General features: G+C 42.2%; 1 protein-coding gene across 4 annotated transcripts in view; it reads right to left on the bottom strand.

Annotated features, from left to right (window-relative positions):
- Nucleotides 1–14256, bottom strand: part of LOC131709467 (spectrin beta chain, non-erythrocytic 1-like) — an 81629-nt gene that overhangs the window by 49001 nt on the left and 18372 nt on the right. The window lies entirely within an intron of this gene.

The following is a 14256-nucleotide window of genomic DNA, read 5'->3' as shown; positions in this document are numbered from 1 at the left end:
CATGATTAGAACTCCCCACTGCTTCTGTTGTGCAGATGAAATCAAAACCACTGGAACCGACCAGCTTGGAAAAACATTCAAATTAGGGATTGTCTAATTTAACTGAGGACTTAAAACAGGCCATGCATGTAATTCATTTAAAATAGTAAGAGAAAAGGAACACAGAGCCACACATGGTCAAATGCAGGAGACTTTTTAGAAGTTGTTTTAAGAAGCACAAAGTGGTCTGACATTTTCACACACACATGCCTATTGTTTCTGTATCACTAATTACTGAGCAGAAATTGAAATTCTCCCACCCAGAGGTTTTCATGCAGCCAGGTATATAAAGGATATCCATGACAAACCTGTAGGTTTTCTGATCTGCACACTGCTGTATATTATTTTGATGAGGAGTTGGATGTTCAATAAATGGTCCCTCCCAACAGCTGTATGAACAGCTCCCATTAACAAACCTACAGGTGTGACCTAATCATGCTGTGACAAGAATCAGTTAATTACCAAGGGCCTGATTGTTCAAACTCCTGGCTCCTGGCCGTTCAAATAACATACGAGTTCTGGAACCCAGGGTTGGACACAGGGAAATGACAGGTCATTATTGTAGCTCTGTTATTCTCTCTCATTTCCTTTTAAACCGGTCGGACCAGTCTCAGTCCCTCCCTATCCTAACATCACACCGGTTATCTGAGAGATGACAGTGACCTCAGTGTGTCATTGAAAACAGCCACGCCCATACACTCAGAGCCCTTCAAACCAGGAGAAGTATTCGGTTTCATCCTGCTTCAAAAAACACAAGCATGTCGGCGACAGTCATCGCAGGACACAAAATTAGAGCCGTCAGTAACGGGAAGCAGGAGATCACCACCACTACCATCGTAAGAACAGAAGAAAAGTTTGGGAACGAGAAAAGACCATTTCAGCCCGTCCCTTGCTAGCACGCCATTCTCCCCTACTGGAGGGGGGGGGACGGGGACGGGGGGGGGACTAATTTAAAAGCACAGAATCCAGGCTTTAATGTTCCCACTGTTTTACGTACTTCACCCGGTAGGCTATTCCATGCATTTATAACTCTCTGTATAAAAAAGTGTTATTAAAACTAGAAGAGACCGAGTCAAGCAGACCAGCGTTTCAGCCAGTGCCTTCATCAGTGTTATTAAAACTAGAAGAGACCGAGTCAAGCAGACCAGCGTTTCAGCTAATGCCTTCATCAGTGTTATTAAAACTAGAAGAGACCGAGTCAAGCAGACCAGCGTTTCAGCTAGTGCCTTCATCAGTGGTATTATTACAGTGAAACTAGAAGAGACCGGGTCAAGCAGACCAGCGTTTCAGCTCTAGTGCCTTCATCAGTGCAAGATATTCAGTGAAGCAGAAACAGATTTCTATCAAGGATCTTGGCAGTGAAATGGTTCATTTTTACCTGCAAGGAATCTAAACATGATGTAATGCAGCAGTGTACCAAACATGAAGACACCCCGAGTGTGTGACCCTAGATACTGCCAGAGGGGAACACACACACACACGCACGCACGCAACGACTCCTCTTGTTATTCTCTCTGTGCTACATCTGAAGTAGTGTCCTGGGTTAACCTTTAACCTTTCCTCATAGCTCATGTCATTAAGTCCCGGGATCATTTATTAGGTACTAGTGCCACATTGTCGGACTTGATCCACAACAATTCTTAAGCATTAATTCAACCTTGTAGAAGTAAATCAAGGGATCCAGGGTATACCAAGAGAACACGCCCCAAACCAGGGCCATGCCAAACCCAATCAGGGACACAGACAGGTCCTAATAAAGTGGCCAGACAGCATACATGCACATCTTTGAGTGTCATCAGAATATCCCTGAGATCCTGAAATGATTCTACCCAGCGCAGTCCAATATATGGCTAGGTAACCCCCTAGAGAAGGGGTGGCCAACCCTGATCCTGGAGAGCCGCAATCCTGCAGGTTTTCTGGGGAGTATTTAAAATACTTCAGTCAAGTCCCCCCCTCCCCTCCCCTTAATTCTTATTTGTTCCATGCTAAATAGATTCACATCTTTCAGCCTATTTTCACAGCTCATTCCTTTAAGCCCTGGGATTAGTCTGGTCTCTGCTCTCACTGGACTCTCTCCAAGGTGACCAGAACTGAACACAGTATTCAAGGCCTTCTGTAGCAGATCACAGCAATGTTTCAGAAAGTCAGCGAGACCTAATAGCAGACAAGCGTGTGTGTGCGTGCGTGCGTGTGTGTGATCGCTCTGATAAACAAATGAACATTTGCAGTGTTTATGAATTCTTTGTACTGAATCACATTTAGTGTAGATTTCTCATTCTAAAAGCTACAGGCAATTTTTGCATCACATAGAATTTCAAGATTGAAACAATTAAAAAAACGAACATAATTTAGATCTTTTATTTAACATCATGCAATCAAAAAAAAACTACAAAATGATATTGGGAATGTCTCCCAGGAGCCATAATTAGCACAGCATTTCTTGATTTTGATAGGTCGCATTTTAAAATGTGTACGTCTTTCGTTAAGTATGTAGAAAACTACAAAGCCCTGTATTGAACCTATTTTTTTATTTTTTATGTATAATTGGTTTTCAGTTTCTAATAATCTTTTCTTTTTCTAAATCAAATGACTTGCATCAGGTATTTCAAGAGGTTTGATACACTTGAGGCTGCAGGTGGTGGCCTCAATACTGAAAACAGGAATAGGCTTAATATCAAATGGATCCTTCACATTGCTGTCAAGCACCAAGCACGCGTCTCTCTCTCGCTCTCTCTCTCTCACACACACACACACACTTGTTTGTCTGTGGTCGACACTAACGGCCATCATTAATAGTCTAGCTTCACACCCACTGCCACACCCCCCCCCCCCCCCCCGGTTAAATCAGGTTTGCATTGCAAATATAGCAGCCCAGTGATACCAGCACTGCCACTGAGACTTAGACACAGAGTCCGATAATATCATCAGACTGTAGCCTATTGTGCGACATTCTTCTACAGCTCTGGCCAAAAGTTTTGCATCACCCTGTAGAAAGAACTCATTTTGCTTCAAAAGGTTGAATGAAGCCTGCTGAATACTGTTACGTTAACATATTGAATTACACACCGCTTTGTAGTTTTCCATATACTAAACAGAAAAATTGAAAAAATGTGAAATACTGTACTATAATACTGTGAAATAATTTTGTAGTTTCTTTCATTACATATGTTCATACAGTTTTTTTTTTTTTAAATTCTAGGTGATGCAAAACTGGTTTGGCAATTACTGTACATGCTTCCAATCTGCATCAGAAACAAAGCCGCTCTGGTTTGCTGTCCGGTTTGTTTGTATTCTCTCAATTTAAACTGACAACCTCTATAAAAGACACCCAGATTCGGACAGTCACAAAAAAATAGAAAGAACGTCCTTACCAAGTTTCATCACAATATAAAATCAGTGGTTTCTTGGTGCCTAAAAGTTCTCAGATTCTCAAGCAACATTTTTCAAAAGCAAGAAGCAAATACAACTGAGACCATGTGTCTACATTACTGTACATATAACATATGCCTTAAGAAAACATTATTAAGAACATCAGAGTGTTCCTCCCATTTCTCCTGATAAAACAAACGAGAGCTTTAGTCCAGCAATGTGCAAGGACAGCACATGTAACTGGGTAGCTCGCCAGCAGAGACGGCACTAGGGAAATTAACTGATCAATGAATGCCAAGGATTGCAAAGCAAGTCATGGCGATCAATAATCAATTGATTGATTAATTACTGAATGGATATTATATATATATATATTTTTAAATTATTTTTCTATTTATTCAGAAAGATCACCTCCAGATTAATCCCAGTTTCTTCTATGTGGCTTGTCACAACACGTACAGTACAAGGGGAAATCGCTTCCTATTCGTCTCAGATCAGTTTCAAACCAGACTAATCCCAGGGCTTTAGGAATGAGCTACGAAAATAGTTTCAAGGATGTGAATCTATTCAGCCTAGAACAAAGAACGAGGACGAGGGACTTGATTGAAGCCTTTAAAATCTTAAAAGGAGTTTAAAAGAGACAAAAAACCAACCCTAGTCAATGTTTTAGGCGCAGCACAGAAACCAGGACCAGCAGACCAAGCTGATAATCAGGTAGAGATCGAGGGTAGAAGACATTCTTTATACAGACACACAGAGTGTGGAATGGGTTACCTAGCCTTGCGGTTGATGCTGAATCACTGGGATCCTTGAAGACCCGACTTGACTAAGTTTCAACCAGCTACTAGGAACCCGACGAGCACTGATGGGCCATTATTTATGAGGAAGAACAACAAATAAAGTCGACTCATTTCATCATGAGGTTCTGGGGATTCAAGCTAGCACTCTTGTGGGTCTATATGTCACCAAAGCCCCTTGGAGGAATTACAGCCTTATTATATAAAGTCAGGTGTACATTATTCCTTATATAATTACACAGGAGCAAGCATATGATTTACATCCAAATGAAGTAAACAAGAAGTCATACTTACCCATGGCACTAATGACAGTCATGAATTAATACACTATGACCAATATGAATGTATTCTGAATTATTTTTGAATTACAGGTAAACATCAAATTACAACTGGGAAATGTTTAAGACTTTCCCAATCCAGAAACCTCCTAAAAAAAATTCAGCCCCTTGTAAATATTTAACATGCCGCACTGAAGCGTTGTGTAAATAGCAGAGATCGAGGGCTGGCTGGTGAAATCTCTAGGACAGCAGGGCAGAAGAGCACAGCACACAACAGGACAGGATACCAGGGGGGGTTCAGATAATCAGGGTTTACTGTACAGATACAGCATACAGAGGTCAACATGTATGTAACACACACATGAGTAGACCAGCAACACTGATGACTGCCAGACATCTGCTCATGTAAAGTTCAAAGGTGACCTGCTATAAAATATCCCCAGGATATCTCAGGCAACTGATTTCACTGAGCTGCTTTGGCAGGTAAATAATTACTCAAGCTTGTGGGCAGTTAAGCTAAAGTCAATATTTCAACAGACAGTGAAACACACACACACAGAGGAGAGGCAGACAAACCTCCCTGCAATAACCACCAGGACTTAACTAGTAGGGTGTTTGCTTCACCCAGAAAGCGTGCCGATGTGCACTCCCCACGCTCACATTGGTGGACGTATTCATAGCCAGCGTGTGCATGTTTGGGGTTTTAGGGCAACGCTTTGCTCTGATAACCTGAAACTCTCTGCGTTTCTCTCCCCCCTCCACTGTGAAGGCGTGGACCCGTTTTCAAAGCAATCCAGCAATCCAGCAAGTTCATAAAGTTTGAAGTCACTGTCTTAAGGACATGTGGCCAATTGGTTTTCATCTGAACACAGACACGTGTCAGAGGCGTGCGCGTTCTGCAAGCTGCTGAGGGTTTGGCAATGGACAGAGCATTGGGTAACATTACAAGGTCATTAGGGAAGCAGTGGTATATAATATGACTGATCTATATTATGTGGAATAAGATCTGTTCCTAATCAGTAAAAAAGTGTGACACACCTGCAAATATACCCACAATCTGATAAGCGATTCTCCAGAGAGACGTTTTAATACCTTAGCACTCCTTTATAAGGGGCTAGAAAATTAGTAGTCTGACATTCGGGAAAGCCAGCGCTGGGCAACAAACACTATCAACAGAGCTCACCCCATCTCAGCTGCGTTAGCAAAGAGGGCAACACAGTGTGTGCACCAAACGCAAGCACACAGGAGCCCGCTTTGTTCAGCCTCTTGCCAGAAGGAGTAACTGAACCTCAATAAGAGGCTGAGTCGTTAAGCCAGAGGGGGGGACAGTACCAGGGGAACCAGAAGAGCAGGTTTTGGAGCAAATAAAAAAAAAATCACTTAAACGGTGATCGACACGCCCCGTTAACTCACCGAGATCACACAGGAAAAGCCACAGAGAGAGGTTTACAGTCTGGTAACAGAGATTAGCTGAATTGGGAGTGTTGTATACTGTGCATGTCACTCCCCAGATTCCTAATAAGCAGGGCTGGGACAAATATTGGGCTATTCAAACAAACAGTGCTGGAAACGAAATGCAAAAATAACCCAGTCTGCATGCATTCATATCATTTATAAATGGCTGCGTCAAAAAAGATGCAAAGGAAACCCATGCATGAATCATCTGAAATCAATAACACACGCAACAGTATTCAGACTGCTGGTTTAATATACACTACAGAAACCAAATATGAAATGCCTATTTTAAAAGCTGCAGTTGGGCTGTTTGTATTATTTATTTTGTAAGAAATCGGGTGTACAAATTGACCAGTTGTTTCACCCACGTACCATTTATTTGTTTCCACTACAGCTCTGGCCAAAAGTTTTGCATCACCTAGAAAAAACACTATATGAACAGAATTTAGATATTTTATTTAACATCATGTAATCAAAGAAACTATACAATGATATTGCAAAAGTCTACTGGAAGCCATAATAGTAGTACAGTAGTATTTCATGTTAGATTTCGAAATGTCACATTTTTCAATTTGCCAGTTTTACGTTAAGTATCTGGAAAACTACAGAGCGGTGTGCAATTCAATATGTTACCGTAACATAATTCAGCAGCTTTCATTCGACTTTATGAAGCAAAATTTGTAATAGGGTGATGCAAAGCTTTTGGCCATAGCTGAAGATCCTTCAAACTTTAATCAGTTGGAGCTCAGCATGGTTTATAGTTATATTGATCTACTTAAGACTTTTACAATATGCTTCTAGTTAATTCCCCACAAAGGCTTTCTGCATCATCAATGTGACTCTAAAGGTAGTTTGATTATCAGTCCCACCTTCTCCACCTGTGCGAGCGTCCCTGGTTGGGCTTATGAACCACGCACAGCTCAAACTTTTTTTTAAAATAAGTTTCAAAAGGACAATAATAATTGGAAATCAAATTACATGAATGACACATAGGTGACAGAATTGCACACCCTGTTCATACTACCTTTGAGCCTGTTGCATAACGCCCTGTTTTCACTGCCTGGCACAGGGTGTTTTCAGGGCTCGCCCAGGCGGTTCAGAGCGGCTATCTGCTCAGGTTTTGGATCTCACTCTCTATGGAGCCAAACTGGTTACAAAGAAAGTGCATCACCGTGTATCCAGGAGGTGTGCAGAGAAGAAACCGACAGGGAAATCACTACCATTGAGGCTGATTTTCTTACATAAAGCTAAAGCACGCATATGACATTTTCTTTACTGTTTTTCTTTAAGCTTCATTGTAGTCACTTTGTTAACCTGAACAATGTTCATCCTGCTTTGGCACACAAAATCTTTCTTTTTTTATTATTCATGAGTGACAAACCCTGGCTGTTTGTGTGGCTGCACTCTCCTTCTTAACCAGAATCCTGTCTATTTGTGATGAGCCTGTGGTTGAATGTATTTGTTACTGCTGGTTTCTTCAAAATACGATCCCACAGTCCCCCAGTGACCTTTGACTCACAGCAAGAATTTCCAAGGCTGGCCAGGTTTGGAAAAACACTCTGAAACGCTCTTTTGATTTGGGCAGCCGAAGCCTGTAGCGCCACACAGTGAAACCGAGGCCGGCACACAGAGAGCTCATGATCAGGAGCAAGGGTTCCAGTTGCAGAAACCTTTCTGTGAGTCGCCAGATTACACAATTATCTTTCACACCTAGATAATAAACGGCAGCCTGACAAAACGACCGTACTGAGCACAGAGAGCATGGCAGTGTGTCACTCTGTTAGGCAATGGTAGTATATGGCTGATTGTGGAACAATATAACTTTAATACATACTAGGAGCTACAATGCCACTTGAATTGTTTTTTTCTCTCTTTATTGTTTTATTGGTTTGCAATCGTCTGATTGGTTCTGGGTTATGTTGCTCTCAAACAGAGTTAACATTTCAGGTCACACATCAAAGTGTTCCATTTCCCCCGATGAGTTTCCTGAACACTGAAAATATCAAGTCGTTCGTCACTGCTGTTACTTTTGGAAAATGTAAAAAAAAAGTTTTTTTAACAACAAAGGTTATAATGTAAAGAATGCTGTAATAAAAATGAGGTAGCTTTTCAAAAACAGATTGTTGTCTCCTTGTTTGAATGGCTGGTGGAGATTAATCACCTGCATGATGTCAGCCAGCAGGGCCTGCGCCTCTGGCGACGCTGCTATCTGGCATTCAGATCTCGTATCAGATCCTGTCAGAACGAGGCTCGGCTTCAGAGAACAAAAACAAAAAAAACTCAAGGTGGGTAGCATCAAAGAGCACCAGCTGTGCTGAGCTCTACCGGCACTGTAAATCAAACCAGCTTCGGTGCTCAGAATCCAGAGAAAACTCCTCTACTGAGGCGGAGAAACACAACGAACCTTGAATGGATCCCTGGAGGTACAGACCGGGCCCAACCTTCCTTTATCGTAACAATTCCTGTTTTACACCAACTATATCCGAGTTCTAATGTCTTTACTCCCTATTTTAGATTCTGGTGATTCTATTTATAACCTGGTCTCTATAAAACTATTGCTGAAACTAGATGTTTTCTACCATTCTGCTGTAAGATTTGTCCCTAGTGCTCCTTACATTGTGACCTTCACAAGCTGATTAACTGTCCCTCTCTACAGGCAAGGCGACTGAAACACTGGTATATGTTAAATCTACTGAACCTTCACTGGAAAAATGCCTGCTTACTTGTGTAGTTTACCTGAGCTCTCTTTTTCATGGTGCAACTTAAGATCCAGTCACTTTATCAAACCGCTCGTTCCCATGCAGGGTAGCAACAGTTTTTTTTGGACGTTACTCATTTCAGCTTGCAGCAGCCAATGACTGGAATGAGTTAGGAACAGAAGTTCAAATTAGAAACGGTCGACCTCTGAGGCTGCTTTTAGCCGTAGTGGGGACTCATCGTTGACTGACATCTGTGCCTGTGGAGTTGCTGTTGAGTTTGATGTTTTATGATTGATGATGTGTTTTGTACGCCTTATTGTGAGCCTCTTGCCAGGTCGTCGTTGTAAATGAGAATTTGATCTCAATTGACTCCTCTGGTTAAATTTTTCCTACAGATGTCAGGACTGCCCAGTCTCTGACCACGTTCCGGCGCCTCCTCAAGACTCACCTCTTCAGAAAGCACCTGTAGAACTCCTCTGTTCTTCGCCTGGGACACTTATCACCCTTCCTTAAATGCGCTTTACTTGCTCTTATCTGCCCCCTATTTTACTGCATTTAATCCTGTTCGTCAGAGTACTGTAATCTGCCAAGTGTTTAATCTGTAGTATTTTGTATTTAATCAAATCCTGATGTAACTATCACTGACACTTATCTGCGGTATCATTGAATTGTATTTTGTCACACTTGTACTTGCTTGAACCAAAGTCATTGTATTTATCTTGCTCTTAATTGTATTATTACTTGTACTGTGATACTTGAAATGTATTTGCTTTCGATTGTAAGTCGCCCTGGATAAGGGCGTCTGCTAAGAAATAAATAATAATAATAATAATAATAATAATAATAATAATAATAATAATAATAATAATAATAATGGTGACTGATTGGACTGGCGTCCGGGCTCAGAGGAGATTCCAATCCACATTCCAATCCGGAATCACTGGAGGTTCTAATTCTTAAAAGAGAATCGCTGAAACCAATCCTCTGTTTGCAGGGGTCAAGGGCCGTGTCCTGTGCTCCTCCACAACACTGTAACAACTCTTCTGAAATCCGTCAAAGAAACCAAAGCAAACAAGCCCGTAGTAGCCGGGGGCACTTTACTGAAAGCTTTCAAAACTGAGCAAAAGGTCAAAAACATTATCATTAACTCCCACAGCAGGAATACAGCGAGGAGTCTACCAGTCCACACGTGCGTCACGTTTATCTAGAGAACCGCTCGTCCGGCTGAGATGAAACCGAGTAAGGATGTTCTTTAGCGCGAGTTATTGAGTGTATCAGATTCAGGGGGTTTTCAGTACATCACACCCATTCTTACATGTACACACCATGAGTTTCTACTGCCCCAGACCTCGATTCTCTCATATATTTAATCTTCTTATTAAACGGAATGGCTGTACTTGCGCGAGGAGTTGCTCCCTAGATTGTGCCGCCTCTTTGTGAACGCTCTAGGTCGTGTCAGCCAACCGGAGCACAGATATCTTTAAACAGAGTTTTGGATGGGAGCAGACTGAACACCACGCTGTGCCACGCCCCTTTCACGTGCCCTCATGTGTACTGTGGAGTGTTTTGCTGAAATCCATTTCAGGCTTCCTTGCCGACTGCTTCCCAAACATAAGAAACTGTGTGGAGTATTGGTTAGGGCTCTGGACTCTTGACTGGTCGTGGGTTCAATCCCAGGTGGAGGACGCTGCTGCTGTACCCTTGAGCAAGGTACTTTACCTAGATTGCTCCAGTAAAAACCCAACTGTATAAATGGGTAATTGTATGAAAAAAATAATGTGATATCTTGTAACAATTGTAAGTCGACTTGGATAAGGGTGTCTGCTAAGAAATTTCCTCTGGGACCTTCTGGTTTTTTTTGTTGTTGTTGAGAGTTCAATGGGAAAAAGTATTGTAGAGCCCTGGACTGGCCTTTTCAAATCCACCGAATGGGACTCCACTTGGAAATCAGAAGAGCCACACTGGAGAGCTCAGAGAGAGACACCCAGCAGAACCACCCTGCTGTACCCAACGACCTTTCACCACTTACTGAAAACACACTGGCTATTTACACAACACAAACTACCCAGCCAGGTGTAGAATACAGGGCAGCACTGCATCAGACGCTACTCCTTACTGCAAGGCCAGTGCCCGATTGCACCAGAAAACTCCAGCTATGGAAACATTGGAACAGATCGCTTCTGTGATAAACAGCACAGGACATGCCAAGATTATACCCACATCCAACCTGTGTGGGGGGGTTTACCCGTAACCTTAACCTTTTCAAAGCTTGTTTTAGACAACCTCCAGACGTTGAGAAAGACTTCACAATGTGAAACACTGCTGAATAAACAAAGAAGGATGACTGGGAGCACAGTCCAACACATTTAATGTCACCCCTGTTACTGTTACCACATTGGAATGTCCTGGTCAGAATATTACGAGTCAATGGACCTCCTGATAATATATATCCCTTTGTGGGCAGCAGTGTGGAGTAGTGGTCAGGGCTCTGGATTCTTGACCGGAGGGTCGTGGGTTCAATCCCAGGTGGGGGGACACTGCTGGTGTACCCTTGAGCAAGGTACTTTACCTAGATTGCTCCAGTAAAAACCCAACTGTATTAATGGGGAATTGTATGTAAAAATAATGTGATATATTGTAACAATTGCAAGTCACCCTGGATAAGGGTGTCTGCTAAGAAATAAATAATAATAATATCACTTTGTAAGATTAGGAGATTTCCATGCAAGACGTATTGAAACGTTCTGACATACAGCAGCATGCAAATTTACTGGAACACCTCAAGATTTGAGATTCATGTCCTTTATAGACACCTATCTGCATGAAAGCCTCAGGGTGGGAGAACTTCAATTTCCGCTCAGTAATCAGAGATACAGAAACAATTCTGCACAAAAAGCCTCATGCATTTTACTGTTTGCTCCTTTTCTCTTCCTATTTGAATGAATGTAATTCTTGCTGCTGAGACTGGAGGAGATTCCAATCCACATTGTTAGGGCTTGCTGGAATGACTGGAGGTTACAGTTCCACCCCTGTAATCAATGTAATATCTGCGGCAGGAAAGGTATTTGTTGGCGCAACACTTCAGATGTTTTCATGGCTTATTCTGCCAGGTTATGGGTGTTAAGTGTATCACTTAATTACAGGCGTGAATTGAAAGTCTTGTTCCTAAATCCACGGGACTAGCTTTGATGCACAGTGCAAGCAAAGTACATTAGTATTTAATATCGTAGCTACGTTATGTGTTCTACAGAGCTCTTAGAAACATGTCTTTCCATCCAAGAACTGGTACACCGGAGCGCAACCATGAAAACCAGCCCCCCCTGTACAACACCCTGCCTTCAGTGGATGTAAGAAATAGTACTTTTGTATTATGTGGTGTTTCTAAATGGATGTATTTGTTACATCCACTAGGGGGCAGAGTGTTGCTGGGGGTCGTTCCCACTCTGGTGTCCCAGCTGTGCTTAGAGAAGGCAGGCACACGGGGCTGTGATCACACCCTACAACTGCAATGACTGCATTCCAGGAAAAATGCCTTTAAATCTCACCCAGTCTATCCGCACACCCGACAACTGCTTCTACATTTCACAAAACTCCACGTTTTAACCCTTCTTTAACAATACAAAGGCTAAACTATCAATTTAGTGCACTTGGCAACTTGTCTTTAACAAATAAGAGAAAGGGTGCTCCCTCCAGTCCAGGGCAGGCTTGAGGCATGGAGACTGAACTGCTCCCTCCCTCACCCCCTAAGAGAAAGGGTGCTCCCTCCAGCCCAGGGCAGGCTTGAGGCATGGAGACTGCACTGCTTAGAGAAAGGGTGGTACTTTCCAAGCAGTGTTTGTTCCAATACTCAAACATTTATCCCAGTACTACTCAAACCCCGGTCTGTCTGTTTTGCCAAAAGAATGAGGCTCCATTGTGGAGCAGACAGAAATGAATTCATGAGGGAGATCATATCAGCATCACATGACAAGATCAGCAACAATCGGCCCCAGTTAAAAAACACAACACACGGCCCTGGAAAGAACGCTCTCGTTTCCCATGACAAGGTTAACTGTAGCCCAGAGTGGTACTGAGCAAACCTGCTGCACTGATCAATGAACCCTGGCCTGATAAGAAACAACTGCACCCCCTATAACCTTGTAACACACTGTCCTAGAGAGGAGAGAGAGAGAGAGAGAGAGAGAGAGAGAGCTGGAGGGAGTGCTCTTGATGCTCACAGAGCAAGGACAAACATTCAAGCTGTCTTGGCAATCAACACATTGGGAGGGGGGAATGAATAGATGTCACTGCTCTTCTCTCAATTCTCTTGTTTTTTAGAACTAGCAATATTAAAAAATCACTAGGAGTATTAATAGTTTTACATGTTTCAACTGTTAAAAGTTTAGAATTGTTCTAATGCTATGCACGTCACAGAAGCTGTAGTGTTAGAACACAAGAAAAGTTTGGGAGCGAGAGAAGGCCATTCGGCCCATCAAGGCTCGTCCCTTGTTGGCACGCCATTATCTCCTACTGGGGAGGGGAGACTAATTTAAAAGGATCTAGTCTTTTTTTAAATGTTCCCGGTGTTTTAGATCCTGCTACTTCACCTGGTAGGTTATTCCATTCATTTATAAAACTGTGTAAAAAGGGGATCTTGGGTTGACTGTATCAAGACCATTTATGATTTTAAACACTTCAATCAAGTCCCCTCTTGCCCTTCTTTTTTCTAAGCTGAAGAGATTTCATTCTTTTACCCTGTCCTCCTAGCTCATGGAGTCCTGGGATCAGCCTAGTTGCCCTTCTCTGTACCTTCTACCTTCTGTAGTGAGGTAACCAGAACTGCACACAGTATTCTAGGTGGGGTCTAACTAGAGCACTGGTCTCCAATTCTGGTCCTGGAGGGCCGCTGTCCCTGCAGGTTTTTATTCCAACTGCACCCTAAAGTACTTTACTGGACCTTATTGGTCCAATTAACTAATTTAGGGTGTGGGTTGAACAAAAACCAGGAGGGGCACCGGCCCTCCATGACCTGAATTGTGCACCACTGAGTTAAGCAGGAATTCTTTCAATGTAAGTAGTAACTTGTTCAAATTAAGTAATTTGGAACAGAAATCTGAACAGCCCGTAGCTCTCTGATTTAATTGAACAAATGAGCATGCTAAATTGATCAACTTGCATTCTTCAGAAATTGGTGAATTAAGGGTTACCTATAAAACCTGCTGGATTGTGGCTCTCCAGGACCAGGGTTGCCCACCCCTGGTGTAGCTGCAACTAGGTCATGTGATTAACAGCACAGAAGCGATTTATTTTTGATCTACAGTGTTCAAGTATACAAAACAAGAATCAAAATAAACTAGGGACCAGTAAATGCTGCTAAAGCCAACGAGAGGTATGGAAATGGATGTAAAGCCTTGGATATCTAATAAAGTTTCTGTTTTACAGAAAGTCTAAATGTAATTCTTATTCAAGTTACAGCTGCCAGCTAGACCAAAACAAACACAGATGAAGGAAACAACAGTGTTTGTCTACTTGACATGTTTTTCTAGTCTTGCCTCATAGTTTAGGGTTGAGCGTTTAAAATTATGAATCATATTAAAAAGGTAGAGCTGCCAAAAAAAAAATCAATCTAAAAATAAAACA

This window comes from Acipenser ruthenus, chromosome 43, assembly GCF_902713425.1.
Source record: "Acipenser ruthenus chromosome 43, fAciRut3.2 maternal haplotype, whole genome shotgun sequence".
In the NCBI taxonomy this organism is placed as follows: domain Eukaryota; kingdom Metazoa; phylum Chordata; class Actinopteri; order Acipenseriformes; family Acipenseridae; genus Acipenser; species Acipenser ruthenus.
Note: the sequence above shows the minus strand (reverse complement) of the source record. Positions and strands in the feature narration are given on the sequence as shown.